The sequence below is a fragment of the Callospermophilus lateralis genome, chromosome X, assembly GCF_048772815.1.
Source record: "Callospermophilus lateralis isolate mCalLat2 chromosome X, mCalLat2.hap1, whole genome shotgun sequence".
Classification (NCBI taxonomy): Eukaryota; Metazoa; Chordata; class Mammalia; order Rodentia; family Sciuridae; genus Callospermophilus; species Callospermophilus lateralis.
In genome coordinates, this window is record NC_135325.1 from 82409230 (window position 1) to 82428393 (window position 19164).

A 19164-nucleotide genomic window follows, 5' to 3' on the forward strand; every position below is an offset into this window, starting at 1 on the left:
CTCTTGTAGCTTTTAATATTTTCTCTTTGTTCTGTATATTGGATATCTTCATAACAATGTGTCTTGGTGTTGGTCTACTGTGATTTTGTATGCTCGGTGTCCTGTATGCATCTACAATTTGTATATCCGTTTCCTTTTTTATTTCTGGAAAGTTTTCTATAATTATTTCTTTCAGCAGATTGCTCATTCCCTTGCTTTGAACCTCTATACCTTCCTCTATCCCGATGACTCTTAAGTTTGGTTTTTTTTATGTTATCCCATATCTCTTGGATGTTTTTCTCGTGATTTTTTACCAGCCTTTCTGAGTTGGCTAGACTCTTTTCAAGATGATATATTTTGTCTTCATTATCTGACGTTCTGGCTTCTACTTGCTTCACACTGTTAGTGATACTCTCATTTGAGTTTTTAATTTGGTTTATGGTTTCCTTCATTTCGAGAATTATTGTTTGATTTTTTTATAATCTCTATCTCCTGATAAAGATGGTTATTTGCTTCTTTTAGCTGTTCATGTAACTCATTTTCAATGAGTTCTTTCACTGTTTGAATTTGCTGTCTCATATCATCTTTAATATTCCATTCCATCTGTCTAAGGTATTCCTTGAGTTCTTTATTTGACCATTTTTTTGATGCCTCTAGGTCCTCCTGAATATTTAGGCTGTCCTGTATTGTTTGTACTCCTTTTCTTCCTTGCTTTTTCATGCTGCTCATGTTATTTCTTGTTCTGTTTGAGTGCTGAGTTACTGTTTACTCCTATAAATTTATTTGATGCTTGGGAGGAAAGATATTAGAAGGGAAGGGAAGAAGTCACTAAAGAGAATGAGAGTAAGCAGGTAGAATTTAAGGAAGAGGGAATAAGGAAATTGAAAAGAAATGAAAAGACAAAAGAAAAAATAGAAAATAAAAAAAAAATTAAAAAATAATTAAAAAATTAAAATTAAAAAAATAATTAAAAAATTTAAAAGAACTTAAAAATAAAAAAAAAATGAAAATGAAAAAAAAAACCCAAATAATAAAGAAGAAAAAAATGAATAAATGCAGTCTTAGAGTTTGATTAACTTCTCTTCCAGTAGGTGGAACTGTGCCCACTGGGCCAAGCTTCTCCTCTCAATACGCGAGAACAAATCACTGTGCAGCAGCTCCTCCTCCCAGACTGGGCGGGTCTCCAATCCTGAGTGCCTAGGGTCTCTCTTGTGTCTAGTCACTTTCCCACTTTTCCTCAAGCCAGGCCCGGCTCACCGGTGACGCTCACCACAATACTGGCTACACGCCAGGTTTGTTGCTCCCAGGAGCCCTATTTTCTTGAACGACTGGGCACACTCTCCCTGTTTGCCATTCCCTCAGACCCTAAGTTTGTGGGGCTTGGGGCTGAGAACCCTCAGCGAATTTTGCTTGCCCTCTGGTAGCCATGCCCCCAGTAGCTGGTGCAAGAGACCTCAGTTTTCAGCACTGGTGGGAGTGGTAGCCGGGGGTTCCACACCGTGGGTCCCGTGCCGCTGCTCCTGATTCCCTCGGTCTGACTATCATGCTCATGGGCGAGCTGGGAGCGACCCTTACGGGAGAGCTGGGAAGGGCCCTTAAGGTGTCCCCGCTGTGTGGAGAGGGAGGGCTAGGGGATTACACACCTGTCACCGCCGGTTTCAATTAAGTTGCGTCCTCCGCTGCATTCTGGTGACGTCAGTTCTCTGCCATGGTGGTATCCCATGCAAATGGCGACAGTTCATTCCCTTTGCCGGGTGACCAATGCAACGGGTGGGTCCTGACTGGCTCTCCCAAGCCCTGTCTCAATCGTGTGGCCACTGCCTATGAAGGCTCAGTTGGTATTAACCTCCACAGGTTCATAAGCACCGACCAGTTGTTTCAGCACGATCGTTTAGTGCTGAGTCACAGCGGTTTGCCTGTGAGATGCAGGCGAACGGGAGCTTGAATGCAGCCGATCCTGGCTCGGTGTGTGTTCTGAGAGGCCCAGACTGTTCGCCCCAGATCCACGTCAGTTCAGCATTGCCTAGTGATCCTGAGCAAACAGCATTTAGAAGGTTTATGACTCCCTATGCCCGCACAGCTGAAGAGGTCAGAGACTTGATTTCTCCGCGCCCGCTGCCATGTTGGTCATCTGCAAATGGTTTCTAACTTAAAATGCTTTGACCTCTGAATTTGACTGATGGTCCAGAGGCATACCCATACAATCATTCTGTTATTGTTTTTATTCTTTTACCTTCAGTACAGTATTCAATAAAACTACATGAGATTTTCAAAACCTTATCATAAAACAATTAATAGATGGTTTTGCTAAACCTTAGGCTAATATAACTTCACTGCATATATTTAAGATAGCTAGATAAATCAGGCACGGTGGTGCATGCCTGAAATGCAAATGTCTACGAGGCTGAGGGAGGACAATCACAATTTCAAGACTAGCCTCAGAAACTTAGCAAGGCCCTAAAAAATTTACTGAGACCCTATCTCAAAATAAAATTAAAAGGGACTGGGAGTATAGCTCAGTGTTTAAATGCCACTTGGTTCAATCCCCCGTAATGAAAAAAGATGCCTAGACAAAGTTATGATATTCAGTCATTTAGCTATATTAATGCATCTTAGATTTCGGATTGTTTCAGCTTATGGGGGCTTATTGGGATATGACCTCATTATAAATTATGGAACACCCATACTTTAACCAAAAATAGCAGATTATACATTCTTCTCAAGCTCACATGAAATATTCACTGAAGCAGACCACATCTTGGGACATAATACACCATAACAAATTCAAATAGTGTGATGTGTATACAAAACTGTACAATTTTAAATGATTAAAATGTTATGTTATATGCATTTCCTCTCAATTTTAAAAACGTGCAAAAACAGAAGGAAGCAGTATCAGTAGCCAAGTTGTGAACAAACTCTAAGCAGAAATCCCCTCATTGTAGCATTGTCCTGGAATCACAGGACACTGTGTAGAAAGGTATTACTGTTTCCAAGTGGAAGACATGCATGACAGTCCAAAGTAAAATATATTCTTGTGAATTCTAACCTCTCTCCCAAAATCTGAAACATGTAATCTATAATAGCTAGCAAAGGTTTCTGCTGAAGACCGATACCATTAGAAATAAAATGATCTATTTAATAAATTCTTCAGTAATTAGGATACAAATTTACATTTTAGTGAATAAGAATGAGAGAAATTACATCTAAATATTTGTGGTGCATGGAATACTGCTTTGGATTTATTAATCTATTTTCTTACTTTTGGTATTAAATATGTAGAACAAAAAAATATCTAGGACCCATGCCAATGCTTTGGTTTGATTTTTATCATCATAAAATCCAAAAACCTTGCTTTATAACAGGGAAAACTATTGATATTGTTATTGTCCCTTGGACCTCATGCTAGTGTGCATTTACTGCCTACATGCAGCATCCTAATGTGGCTGAGTGACAGATAACTCACATCCATGTTCTTATAAGGCTACCTTCATGGCCTCATCTAAACTTACAGGGAATACATTCAAATAATATCCCATGGGAATTAGGGCTGCAACATATCAAAATTCAGGGATGGGGACAAATACATTCTTTCCACATATTATCTTTTTTTGAGGAAAGTTTAATGATTCCAAAGTGTTTTATTAATTTGTAAAATATTTATTATAATCTTAAATTTGAAGATAAACCCATTAAGTGTTTCTCCTTCAGTGTATGTAAAATGGATATTTAGGTGTTTCATAAAAGAACTGGGAATGTCTGTGTTTCTTGCATACAAATCTTCCTGTAATGGATAGTATGTACTGTGTATTCAAGAAATACTTTTTCAAATATTCATAAATATTGCTTCTGCTGTTTCATCTGTTCATGGTTAAGACAATTTTAAAAGCTAAAACAAATATGTAAGCTAAATAAAACAAGGCCGATAAAAAAATAGGAGCCATTTGATTCCATTTAAATAAAATATAAGAAATCAAAACTAATCTGTTAACAAAACATCAGTGTTTCCCCAGGCACAGCATAATGAGGGGAGAATGTTCTGGAAATGTGATGTTCTGGGAAAATAATCATAATAGTACTTAAGAGAATCTGGTCATTTGAAAGATGTTACTGGGTATCACTATAATAGAGCAAACACAAAAGTAATTGTTACTTTAAAATTTTTAATTTCTCATAAGTGACATTTTAAATTCATTCTTGGGGCAGTTTTGACTTAAAAATAATCATTAGACAATGGATAAAACTATATCGACAATTTCAAATTTCTACAAGGACCTTCCTTGTCATCAACTACATATTTCCACACACATATGAGAGATACGTGAGATTTGTTGAAAACATAGTTATTGCATATGTGTGTTAAGTAGCAAATTCCTTACAGAAATATCCATTACTTTGTGACAATGAAACTCATCACTAATATGGCCTCAAGGACTACTATGAAGCATGGCAGCTTCTGAAGGTCAATTCCAACTGCTAAACCTCTTCAAGGATAAGATCAAAGTAGCTTCTTTACTTTCTGGCTGTTTTGTGAACCTTATGTGTGCTATTCTACCATATACTCTTTTTAATTTTTTTGTTTGTTCCTTTTAGTTAGACCATATACTCTTGTTCAGAGCTGTGAAATCACTTAAGTCAGGCATTATCTCTTACGAGGATGGAAGTGTTGAAGGTCTCCTGAGCACGCTGCCCTTCAGATCTGGAGAAGACATTTCAGCAGCCATCATGACCCACTTGCGGAGAAACTGTCTTCTTCAGACTCTTGATAGGAGCTCAGTCACCAGAGGAAGAGCTGTGCACAGGGACAGAATCCAGAAATCACTATGCATTTTTGGAGTAACCATATCCATGGAAACATGCTAGGCAATGAAATGAGCATTCCTGAGCCCACGATATCCACAGAGCAACAGGGCTTAACATGTGTGTTATCCCCAAAGATCCCAGCAGTCCTGTGACTAAGCACTCTTGCTCTCATTTTACAGAGGAGAGAGTGGGTCACAGAGGGCCATTCCCTTTCTTACCATCCAGCACCCCACCTTTACAAGGGACACCCTGGAGCAGGTCATCACGCTGTCTGGGGCCAGGAGGGCCCCGCATCTTTCTCCCTTTCATGTCAGCTGAGCACTGAGGCCCAGAGCAGGAATGAGGCAACTTAGGTCTGTGATCCCTTTGTGTCCCCACACCCCAGGGAGGCTCAGTTCCTACCAAGAGGCACCCACACACTCCACTGAGTCCAGATACCTGGAGGCAGGACACTGCTCCCAAACCACAGCAAGTCGGTCTCCTTCAGAATGTCGTCATAGTCACCATAAGGAGGTCAGATTTCTATGGCAACCATGATGCTCAGGTTGGTGCGCCTCTTTCTAAAAAAAAAAAAAAACACCATATATATATATATATATATATATATATATATATATATATATATATCCTTGTAGATGGACACAATACCTATACTTATTTATTTATCTTAATGTGGTGCTAAGGAAGGAACCCAGTGCTCACACGTGATAGGGGAGCACTCTATCACTGAGCCCCACACCTAGCCCCCAGAAATACTGCTAAACAGGCCTCCTCTTTATACCCCTCACCTTTCTCTGAAAGCAAAACTCCTTCTTCGTTCTTCAGGTCACCACTTGAGAAAGTGCACTAATTAGAGGAGTTAGGCTCAGACACAAGTAATGGAGAGAACTTTGTCCACACCCTCAGATGAGTCCAAACTCCTGAAATAGGTCTAGGACACCCTGGCCCAGGGCACCACACTCCCTGGTTCCACATCTCCCTCCCTTACCTGGCAGCTGAGCACTGAGTCCCAAAGCCAGAAGGAGGCACTGGTACAACTGGGTAGTGTTCAAAACAACAGAGGGTACAATGGGCTTCTCACCTGGGCCTTTTCCTTCTCTTCTACTCATCTCTCTTCCTCTAACAACAAATCTGAAAAGGAGCAAGAAGTAGCTAAATTCATACAGGTATTTATGATCTCACAATAACCATAAAGGACACATCATGCTTCCTGGGACCAGGAGGATCCCACATCTCTTTCCCTCTCCAATCAATTGGGTCTTGTCTCCCAGCACAGGAACTAAGCTACATGCATCTGGGGTTCCTTTGTCTCCCCACACCCTAGGGAGGCTCAACCCCCACCATGAGGCACCACACACTTTGCTGAGTCCAAACACCTGGAGCTGGGACCGTGCTCTTGAACAAGTTGGTAGCCTTTAGAGTGTCCTCATAGTCAACATGATGTTGTCAGGTTATTATGGCAACCATGATACACAGGCTACTTCTATACTCGGGATATGTTTTGCATAGTCCTCTCTTCTGGACCTTCTTTCTCCTTTAAAGCAAAATAACTTCAGGCCACCTGAGAAAGCCTACTAGTTAGGTAGAGTATGTGGGGATGCACGCAATAGGGAGTGCTCTGCCCAGCTTGTTGGAAAAAAATCTGTGTTACTGAAACTTTATTGGCTTTAAATGAATTCACAATCCTGGAGGGTTGGTGGATAACTGTGATCTCAGCTACTATAAAGGCTGAGTAAGGAGAATCTAAAATTCAAAGGCAGCCTCAGCACCTTAGCCAGGCCTTAAGCAACGGAGTGAGATACTGTATCAAAATTAAAAATAATGATAATAACATTGTGTCCAAGTGAGAACTCAATAACCTCCCTTTGAAGACATTGATGGTGCAGATGAAATACCAGTTTAGACTTCTGTAGGTGGTAATGGGACTAGCATGAGTGTCAAGGGTTTATGATTCCTGCCTCCTATTTATCTTCACTCTTCTTTCATTTGGGGATTTGTGGGAAACTATTTCCCTAACATCAAATTAGAATATCAAATAAGTGGACAGAAAATGATATGGAATAAATTAAATGGTTTAATCCTGTTTCTGATTCTCAGGAAGGCCCTCCTGCAATACTGAGATGGCCCCAAAGCTTGATTCATGATGTAAATGTGAGTATTTGATGCTGCTTTCTCCTAAATTTCCCAGTGGTCTCCAGGGCGGGTGTGCTCTTTGGTTTAGGTAACTGTCATCACTTCTCTGGGAGAGAAATTTAAGGCAGGTCAAATACTGGCTGAAATCTAACTCCATACCATGTACTCTAAAGAGGATTTCTCACTGACACATTTTGTAAGGAGGGCATGGTGAGTCCCCTTTCACAAATGATCAAGTTTAGACCAATAATGGCTAAGGAAGAATTCCAGTGCCACACATCAAGTAAGTGGCAGGAATAGGATCGCACAGTTACGCTCATTGAAATGTCATATGCATTCTCAACAAGGATGATACTACACACAAGAGGCTTCAAACTGGTTCTCAGGGGTTGGGGGATGTTACATATTATAATGTTTTGTGACACTACAAAGAACCAGAACACATAGTTAAAGTCCATCTATGATATAAACATTTCATATTCTGGGCAGAATGTTTACGAAGATGAAAATGTCTAAATGGGGAGATAATAAAAGGATGAAAAGTGTTATATCCCCAAAGACTTCACATTGATGATGGGCCACTAGGGCTTAATGATATTGGACAGAGAGTAAATCGGAATAACAGGTGTTTCCTCTGAACAGATGATCTGGAAGATAAGATTTAAATTTTTAAAACTAATATAACAAAATGATACCCTAAATATTATTTCCTCCAACCTGAATCTTTATTTAAAGTAATTTGTTATTAAATCTATACTTCAGATTTGAAAGAAAAGTGACACAGGACTGATCACACACTTACCTGGGATTGAAAGTGGGTTTATTGTCAGGAGCCTTACAGAGCTGCTCTGTACAAAGAGAGGGACAGCGGCAGCAAGCGAGGGACAGCAGTAGCAACTCCCCCTTGAATGTTATCTTTTGTAGGCTAGAATCATGGTCGCGCACCAGGGGCGGGTTTAGTGTTGACTGATAAAGTAAGCATCCTCTGATCTTGTGGAAGGCAAGTTTGTTTCTTGGGAACAGAGACAGGCAGTTTTCCTATCTCTCAGAGGGGGAACAGGGAAACCAGAATGTCCCCCATCTCAGGGGCCAGTAAGTTGTCTCCTATCCCTCAATGAGAGAACAGGGAGAGACCAGCATGTCTCCAGGCAGATAGGTTTTATCTCGGGCTACTTTCGATATCTTGGGAATAAGAACAGTATTCATAAAGTGGATGTGGGAGAAAGGAAGATGGCTGCAATTATGGTAACAAGATTGGGTTGTAGGAAGTTGGGAAAGCTCAAGTCAATCAGTGAAACTGTGTTGTTGATGCCTGCTCAGTAGTGGAGCCTGGAATCTCACTAAAGCTTTGTGTCCCAATACTGCCAAGAATCTGAGTGCTCTGATCTCCCTGGAAAAGCACATTCCAGGCTGCAGCACAAAATCAGGATGCTGGCCTTTTCTTCAAGTGAAATGACACAATCCATAAAATAAGAGTGCATAAATCCAAAGTGATAAAAAAAAAAACTGAGTTAATAAAGAAATGGGAAATAGGAGACAAACTAGCTTCATCCAATAATTCCAGATAACATATGCAGCTACCTGCCCTCCATATTAATTCTCATCCCAACTCCTGAGGGGAGAACTGACTTAGTGACTCACTTGTGAAGACAACAGTAAGCAGATAGAACACAGTCACTGTCCACTTGAGAACCTTGGCAAACATCACCTTAACCAAATGATGAAGGTTAGCATCACCAGTGATTTTATGTGAATATCCTGTCCTCCCAGAGAGAATGTGATGAGGAGGCACTTCACATCTCTGGTATTTCCCCTTAAAACCCATGACCATGGTCTAAACAGGAGGAAAACAACAGACTAAGTTGGTGATCCTCAAGGCTGCCAAGGTCATGAAAACAGTCTGGCAGTGGTTCTCACCGTTAAACAGGGAGTTTTCATGTGTCATCAATTGCACTCCTAGGCAAACAACCAAAATAAATGAAAACCCATGTCTACATATAAACTGGCACAGGAACGTATGTAGCATCATCATCTTTCATAACAGCCAAAAAGTGGAAATAACCCACGTGTTTTCCTCTTCATAAATGGACAAATAAAATGGAGTACTATATTTTTAATCAATTAAAGGAATGGAATACTAATGTTATAATAGGGATGAACCGTGAAAACAGGTGAAGAAGCAAGATGCAAAAGACCAAGCATTGTGTGGTTCCATTTGTATAAAATGTATGGAATACGCAAATCTGGAGACACAGACATGCATTTCTTGGGACTGAGGTTAGGATCAGGGTTTAACTGTGTTGAGAATGATGCCACATTCCTCAACTTTCTACCAAAAACCATCAAGCTGTACCTTTAGAAGGAGTACATGGATAATTATATTGTTTTTAAATTATACTGTAAGAAATCTGTTAAAAATACAATATTGGTGTGAGCTTCTGTTGTATTGCAAAACACTCAAACTTTGTTCTTACCATGTTTTGATGCACATGTATTTGATAAACATGAATATAAATAAAACTGTGACTGTATCCTACCATGCTGACTCAATGACCTGTGTAATTCCAAGAAATGATTGTCCCCTCTCCCTCCCACCACCCATGTTCCCTTGGGTTGCTCATTTGTATAAAAGCCAATTTACACCTCATCACTTCCACGTGCAGCACAGGTTTGACAGGGGGTCCTCTACAGGGTCCAAGGCCTGTCCTCTGTGACAGACTATCAGCACTGTTACTTTCCTTACTCCTCCACAGCTTGGGAAGTCCAAGCCGCACCAACTTTATGAATGTCAGGATGGCATCACTTATTAGAGGGCTCCAAAGGTGCCCACTCTTTGCACCAACATTTTCTCTTTCTGAAGTTGATATTCAGGATGAAATGAAGAATGTCAATAAGGCTCAGGTTATAAGGATGCCATGATGAGAATTCTCTTCCTTGACTTCTGTACTGAGTGCATGAAGGGAGACCAAACAAGACACAAAGCCATGAATGGACAAAAAGAAGACTAGGGAAATGTAGTTGTCACTGTATGTGTTTGTGGACACATACCCTCCCTCTCTCTCACACACACACACACGCACATATACATATGGCACACACATGCACCTATTGAAGCCAAGTTCTGTTATCATATTCGAATTCTCCAAGACAGTTTGCTGCACTCCACATTCATCTCACCTTACAATCAGTGGTGTTGTAAACTGTACCAGAAAATGTGCCTTTTAGCAATGTCACTCTGAAAACGCCACACACACGGGGTTGACAACAGGGACTATCAAAACACTCTAAATATCACAGTTTGAACATTGATTATTTACTTCCACAGGATGTAATTCTAGAAGGTAGCAAAAACAAGTCATAACAATGAGGTAACATTCCTTCACTATCAGATTAGCAATGATTCCCATTATCCCTCATGTGTGGGGAAATATGTACTTTCATGCTTCCAGTTTAGAATATAACTAAGTAAGAGTATTTAGAAGTCATTTTGATAATAGAAATGCTTACAAATATAGTTGTGTAAATGTATATATGTATATGTATTATGAGTTATTTTTGCATGTGTGTATATTATATATATGTAAATATATATAGTGTTAGCATAATATATATTAAATATATAAATTATATATGTAATAAATATTATTATATATAATATACATATTACATATATATAATATATATTACATGTATAATATATATTACATATATTATCTGTAATATATATATTACATATAATAACCACATAATTACATCATTGTTATCATTATGAATATATATATATATATATATATATATATATATTCTTATTTCTCACAGAAAAACTGGTAAAGGAACCAAATTTTCAGTACTTTGATACTAATGAAATTTGGGGGCATCCACACAGAGAAACACCCAGTGAAAGGGGGAAAATACCTGAAATTTTGTTGAAACTTTAAAATGCAATCATATAAATGATTTTCCTGGAAAGATACCCATATTAAGGGAAACTTTGCATTTCAGAGATCATAATTGGAGAGTAACCTTTTTAAATTGTTTTTGTAGTTTGTTCTAATTAGTTATACACGACAGTAGGATGCATTTTGACACATTGTACACAAATGGAGCATAACTTCTCCTTCCTCTGGCTGAACATGGTGCAGAGTCACACTGGTAGTGTAATCATACGTGTATATAGGTTAATAATGTCTGTCTCATACCACTGTCCTTCCCATCCCTACAGTCCCTCCCTCCCCTCACTCCCCTCTGCACAATCTAAAGTTCCTTCATCCTCCTCCACATAATGGATTAGCATCTGCTTATCAGAGGAAAAAAATTTAGATTTTGGGGTTTGGCTTATTTCACTTAGCATGATGTTCTCCAGCTACATCCATTTACCTTAGCTAAACTATGGAACAAACCTAGATGTCATTCAACAGATGAATGGATAAAGAAAATGTGGTACACATACATAATGTAATATTACTCAGCCATAAAGGAAAATGAAGTTATAGCATTTGCTGGTAAATGGATGTAAATGGAGACTTTTATGGTAAGTGAAATAAGCCAATCCCCAAAAATCAAAGGTCAAATATTCTCTCTGATATGTAGACATTTACACACAATAAGGGTGAAGGATAGAAAAACAGAAGTTTATCAGGTTAGACAAAGGGGAATGAAGGGAAGGGAAGTGAGATGGGAACAGGAAAGATAGTAGAATGTATTGGACATAACTTTCACATGTTCATATGTGAATACATGACCAGTGAAACTCCACACATGTACAACGACAAGAATGGCATCCTAATTAGAATAAGTTTACTCCATGTATGTATAATATGTCAAAGTACACTACTGTCATGTGTATCTAAAATTAACAAATAAAAAATAAATGAACATACACCCCCCACAAAACACCCTAAATAACATAGTGTTGTAAAGTATATTATTTTTTTTCCATAGGATAGAATTCTACAAAGCAGCAAAGCAACTAATAATAACAACAATGATGTAAGATTCCTTTACTATCAGATTAGCTATGAATCCATTATCTCTTATGTGTTGAGAAATACGTACTTTTATGTTTACTGTTAGGAATATAAATTAGAGCATTTAGAAGTCATTGTGTTAATAGAAATGATTATGAATATATTAGCCTAGACATACATGCATATATAGTGTGTGCATGTGTATATGTAGTGTTAATGGCATGTCAGTTATACTATTATTTGTCATAGAAATATTGCATAAGGAAATAAATATTCATTACTTCCGTACTAATGAAATTCTGGGGCATCCACAATGAAACACACGAAGGTGGGGGAAGCCTGAAATTTTGTTGAAGATTAAAAATGCAATAAAGAAATATATCTTCCTGGAAAGATATCCATATTATGGAGAAAATTGTGTTACAAAGATCATAATTGGTATAGAATCTTTTTTGTCTGTATATCTCCACCTATTTATCCAGAAGCTTCAATGCCCCAAAACAGGATCTTTTTGATTTTCTCACATAGAGCTTCTCCTCCCGGTAATGATAGACTTCACTTTCTGTCTGGAGGCCCTCAATATCCCTACACACTGGAAATGCCCCTTTTTATACACAAACTTCCAGAAATCTCTGTAGGATATGTTTGGCCAGGGCCAGTCTCTCTTGCTTTCCTTCCTCCTCAGCTGTTTTCAAGATGCAGTTCAAGATTCTGTCACAAGATGGCAATAACACATCTGCATTATGGAAAATAATAACTCACTTAAATCCCAGCTTGTGAACCTATAAACAGTGATTCTAATTATTTTTTCTTTTCTACTTTCTTTCTTTCTTTTATGGTACTAGGGATTCATCCAAGGGATTCTTAACCACTTAGCCCTATACCCGGTCCTTTTTATACTTTGATATGGGGTCTTGCTATATAGGTGAAGCTGGCTTTGAACTTGTAATCCTCCTCATATTTAAGTAAAATTATAACTCAGTTTCTCAGTCACACCCATCATGATTCGTGGGCTAAACAGCCACAGGTAGCCAGTGAAAATCACCTTGCACATTTTTGGAAATGATGTCCATGAGAAGAATGCAAGCTAACCTGAAGGGGGAGACTTCTGTGATCTTTATAACACCAGATTCTAGAACTCAGGGAGATAAGGTGAATCCAGTTGGAACCAGGCAGCATGGGCCAAAATGACCTCTTGTTGTCATGGCAACAGGGACTTGAATGTCTGATGTACTTCTGCTGTCGTTCAAAATTCAAGAGGTGAACCTTGGTGGGACTCTCTGGAAACTTCTCTGGGATCCCCAATAAAACTGGAGTGCAAGAGAGGCATGATATCCATTTATTCTCTGAGAGGACCTGCTCGCTCCCTTATCCCCTTTCCCGCCTATTCTAATAAACTGATGCCTGTTAATATGAGAAACGTGTCTGAAATATTTCTGGCTTTTATGCAAGTATTGGGTTTAAGGGGGGGGGGGTCTTTGAACTGCCTTGCTTTCCCAGAGGCCCCATCCCTGCAACATTGTTAGTAAGCAGCCCCTTTAAGAGCACGTTTCTGTTCTGCTCTTCAGGGGTGGCAGGCCCACAGCTCTTCTCTTTCTGTGTCTGCCGACTCCCTAACTATTCCTATGGTGTTGCTTTTAAAGGCTCACATCTTCAAGGGGCCACTAAATACTCTCCTGTATCAAGTCTGAGCCTTCCACCAACTGCCATGGTTTAACTGTGTCTTCACAGAGGTGCGAGTCCTTGAGTTCTTGGGAGAGGATTGCTATAAAGAAGCAAGCCTGGCCCATGCAGCTCTCTCTGCTTCCTTGTTCCAGGTGTAATCTTGCTCCTGCATATGATACTGTCACTACCATCTGCCACAGGACCTTCACCAATACAAATCTGTAAGAAATGCCATTCCTTCAACTTTCAATACTATGAGATAAATTAACCTCTTTTTCCTTGTAAGTAGCTTATTTCTGGTGGCTGGGCTCAACTGGGCATTTTCTGCTACATGTGGTGTCTGTCATCTAGTGCTGCTGGCATGTGAAGGCTCCACTCAACTGTTACATCCAGAGACCTTCCTCACATGGATGATGGCTGGTGCTGGCGTCTGCTTGGAATTCAGCTAGGACTGTTGCATGGAACACCTTGGTTAGAAAAAGAGCTTTCCCTATGCAGGGTTGCCAGATGAAATAGAGGAAATGCAGTTAAATATGAATTCTGGATTAAAAAAAATGAATGTTTTTACTGGATGTGGAATGCAATGTAATTTTGTTTACCTGAAATTCACATTCAATGAGGCATCTTGAATTTTATTTGCTAAATCTGGTAACTGTAGTTGCTAAGGCCTGTGAATGTGCAAGTTTATTCACCTTTAGAGAGCTCTCTTCCAATCTGGCAGGTCAGGGGGAAATAAGCAGATCAGATTAGCACAGAAAACCAAAGCAGGTAGGACTTGTTTTTAGTGGAATAAAGCAGCAATGGATACAGTGTTGGTGGCAAATGGGTGTTATCAGTCCTTAGAGGCTCATATTATGGTGTTATTTTTTACTTGTTCTAATTAGTTATACATGACAGTATAATGCAGATGTTATTTATTAAATGACCTTCAATACAGAAGTCCTAGCTTTACCAAAAAAGGAGATTCAGGGAGGATTGTGAAGGGCATCCCAAGGTGGTTGTGTCCTGCCATTTGGTTAAGAGGATCTTGGTGAGGGGGCTGAGGAAGCCATATAAGTCTCTAGCTATAGACAGAAATCAAGCCAGGGCTTAGGAGCCAATTTTTAACTGAGCCCAATGCCATATTCTTAGGGTATGTGCTTGGATTTAACCCTCATGACAATGCTGGTAGTGCCCTCTTTATGGACATGTGTGACTACGAAGCACATGCTCCTAACCACAGAGCTAGATAGCAAAGAGTTTGCTCACCAGGCCCATTACCAGAGCCAGGGAGAGAACGTGCCAGCCTGGACACCTTCAGTTGCTGGTGGAATGTCTGTATCAAATATGTCAGGACTCCCGCTGTAGAAGAGGTTAATCTCTCTTCCTCCTGTGTTTTCCCTCCCTGAAGCAGAGAACCAAGCATGGTGCCTCTTCCCTTTACCTCAGTGATGTCACCTGTGTATCATGTACTCCCAGATATGATGTGATGAGAAGGGCAATTTAACTCAGTGGTATTCTTTCTCAAAAAGCCACAACCCCAGTGTAATCATGAGAAAAACATTTGACTAAGCTTGTTCTCCTCATCACTGCCAGGGGCAAAACACTTTGGCAGGTCCTGCAAATGGTTGAAGAGAAAGTATCATATAACCCAGCAATTCCACACCTAGGTTCACACCTAGAAGAAATGAAAACACACTTGTACACAAAAAGTCATGTGTACCATCATTATTCATAATAGTCATGTATGCACATGGCATCATTATTTAGAGTAGCCAAAAAGTGGATGCCATCTAAATGACAATCAGCAGATGAAGGGATAACAACTAGTGGTATACTCATATACGAGAGTATTTTCCAGACATTAGAAAGAATAAAACTGACACATTCTACAAGAACCAACCTTTGACATACTATTTTAAATGAAAGTAGCCAGACACCAATGACCAAGTGTTATATGATTCCACTTAAATGTAGTGTCCAGAGGATGGGGATCCATAGAGACACACAGAAAGTCTGTGATCCCAGGGCTGACAGTGGGCACAAGATTTACCTACATTTAAGCATAATGAGACTTTCTGGGGCGAAGGAATATATAAAACTCCCTTATGGTGACACTTGTGCAACTTTACTCATTTATTATAATTTCTCAAATTGGATAAAATTTCATCATCTGTAAGTTATATAGCAAGAAAACTGCTAAAGATATGATACTGGATTGAGCTTCTCTTCTACCATAGGAACAACCAAACTTTTTCATAAAAAAGCCTTGATGCAATGTTTCCTATGAATTTGATAGTATATTCTGGGGCATTTAGCTCTTTTTAGCTGAACTTGAGATTTATATTGATACAGGACAGATCATCAGGAGAAAAGAATAGTAATTATTTAATGAATTTTTTACATGGCACAGGGGCCTTCATAAAAACAATGAAGATCCAAAGAGGAAGAGCCATTTACTTATATATTCAATTAAACAATGAAAAATAAGTTGTTAAAGAAACAGGTAAATTATGTGAGGAGGCTTGAAAGATAAGAGTTATTTAAACAAGGTCTATACAGAATTCTTTCAGTCTGGACCTCTTGTCCATGAGGACAAGAATATTAGTCCTTTTGGTAGAGGGAAGCTGTCTTTCACGTGGAAATTACATCCCCTGCTTTTAAGAAACAGAAAAGAGATTAGAATAATCTTCTCGTACATACTGCTTTCGAAACAGCAATATGCCCTTAATTCAAAACAATCAGTATGCCCAAGGGGAATATCCCAACTCCTTCAATATAAAACTGTATCTACATTCCAGGTCTGCGGACTCTGTCCTGTGTTCCTCTGAGCGAGGACCTTTTCCCCCACCTGCCATCCTTGGCTACCTCAGTCTATCCTTGTGTGCAACAGTCAACTTGCATGTGATCATTTCCACATATCCCAACTGCAGCAGTGTGTGGAATCTAGATCCACAACAGAATTCAGGACCCTCTCTTCAGTGACAGGATATCAACACTATTTTCTTTTTAATTTTACAATTCTCTGTATCCTTTCTCACAGGCCTGTACTAGGGGAGACTATATAGCACTACCTTTCTGAGGGTCAGAATGACAATACTAATCAAAGCTTCTATACATTCCACACTAGCAATTTTCCTTTTAGAAGCCCATTTTTGGGATGTAGTGTGGGGGTGTTGACAAGGCTCTGATTATAGGGAGTACCATCTGGTTATAATTCCCTTCCTTCATTTCCAGCCTTCATTCAGAAAGGGAGGCCAATTGGGATGCAAAGTCATGAAGAGGCAGAAGGAACAGAGAGAACTGTGGTAGTCAGTGCACACACAGGGCCTCTCTTTCTCTTATACACTGACTCAGTTCCCCTAACACAGTGCTAGAATTCTCCCAAGATGGTTTGCTGGACTCAAAGAAGACATATTTTGCTCACCAGCATAAACAGCCTTGTGACAACTATTCTGATCTGTGAGCTCTATTAGTACACACTTTTAAAAAATATTATCCACAGAGTATAGATAATAGAGGAAATGAGAACACTGCATAACATGGGGCTGTGAAAATTGATTATGTCATATCCACAAGATGAAATTCTAAAAGGCAGTACAAATGAGTTCACATAAAGACAATAATTAAAGGTAAATTTTTTTTCCTATCAGATTTAGCAATCATTGCCAGTGTTTCTCATGTGTAGATGTGTAGGTATAGATACATAGCAATGGATGGAATATAAATTGATCACATTTTGAATCCATTACATTAATGTGAAATTTTATAGATACTTTTAGGAACTTTATATAAAGATATGCTTACAAAAGAGCTGGGCACATTAGCACCTACATATAATCTCAGGGAGTCAGGAGGCTGAGGCAAGAGAATTGCAAGTTCAAGTCCAGCCTTGGAAAGATAGCAAGACCTTATCTCAAAATAAAATAAAAGGGCTGGGCATGTTCCTCTGTGGTAGAGAACCCCTGGGTTCAATCCCCAGTAGAAAAAAAGAAAGAAAGAAAGAGGAGTGGGTGGAGGGAAGGAGGGAGGGAGGGAGGTGAGGAATTCAAATGCTTACAAAGGTATTTACATATAGATGTACAAGGTGTTAAGTACATTATTGTTTGTAATGGAAGATGATAAGGAAAATAAATTTTTCAGGATGAGGATACTTATGAAATATCAGGGACCATATCATGCAAAACTGGTTTATATGAAAATATTGAAATTATATTTTCAAATTTTATCATAGAAATATATTGCTAAAGCACATTAGTTTACTGATCTCTCTTTGATTCATAAGGTGACATTTATGGGAATTTTTGTATTCTTTTCCTCTTTGTATCTACATGTTTACATAAAGGTTTGAAAACATAAAGATACACTTAATGTGAGGCATAGAAATAGATAATATCTTGAATTTATTATATTAATACAAAATTTCAAAGTTGCCAGTGGCTTGACAGGATACTTTAGGAACTTTGTATAAAGCAATGCTTATAAAAAAGCTGAGCACAGTGGCACATGCCTGAAATGAAAATGAAAAAAAAAAAGGTCATCATAAGGGTAAAGGCAGGTTACAAAGTTAATAAATAGCCTGGTTCCATTTTTTTTCTTATATAAATCTCCAGGTATGCGTGAATAGATCTCAAAGTATATGAATTTTTAAAAATATTTTTAGTCATACATGGACACAATATCTTATTTATTTTTATGTGGTGCTGAGGATCAAACCCAGTGCCTCACCCATGCCAGGCAAGTGTTCTACCACTGAGCTATAACACCAGCCCTCGAAGCATACAAATTTAAATGATCTTGTTATTCCTCTCACATAGAGCTTTCTCTTCAGCATAGTAAGAGACTGCACTTTCTGTCTAAAGGCCACCAGTATCCTTGTATGCTGGGAAAGTCCCCCTTTCCACATAAACTTCCAGAAAGCTCTGTAGGGTAGGCGTGGGCCACAGCCTCTCTCTCCCACCTTCCTGCTTAAATATGTTCAAGCTACAGTCAAGATTCTGTCAAGAGGTGACATCAACGTTCCTCCATCATCAAACCTCTATACAAAGTCGTGGATGCAAAGAGGAAACAAATACAAAAACTGCCATGAAAGCCAGCTTATGAATCCAAAGGAGATCAGTAGCAGAGGAAAGGAACCACGGGAAGGGCAGATGTGAGGGTAAGGGAAAATGTTGGGGAATGAAATTGGCCAAATTATATTGATATATTTTGTGCATGTGCAAATACTTAACAACAATACCCACCATTATGTACAACTACAATGTACCCATGAAATAAAAACATGGAAAAAAGCCAGCTTGTGAATCAATGTACAGAATGATTCCAATTCTGCCACAGAAATCTGGTAGGTGTAAAAGAAGACTGTGAAGACATGCTCAGGAGCAACTACAACTTGAAACAACAGATAGTCGTGCTGGGGCTATAATGAAGTAGCAGGGAGGATGGGCCATCTGCATCATGTCTGGTAGTTGTATACATAATGTCCTGCACCATGGATGACTATGAGAGGTGAAAGAAGGACTGGGAAGCCTGTGTAAGGGAAGGTAAAGGCCTTGTTCCCTGAGAGAAACCCGTCCACAGTGTTGATACCTCAAACTATACTGATGAGGAAAGAGAGAAATCAGTGAATGACATGGAG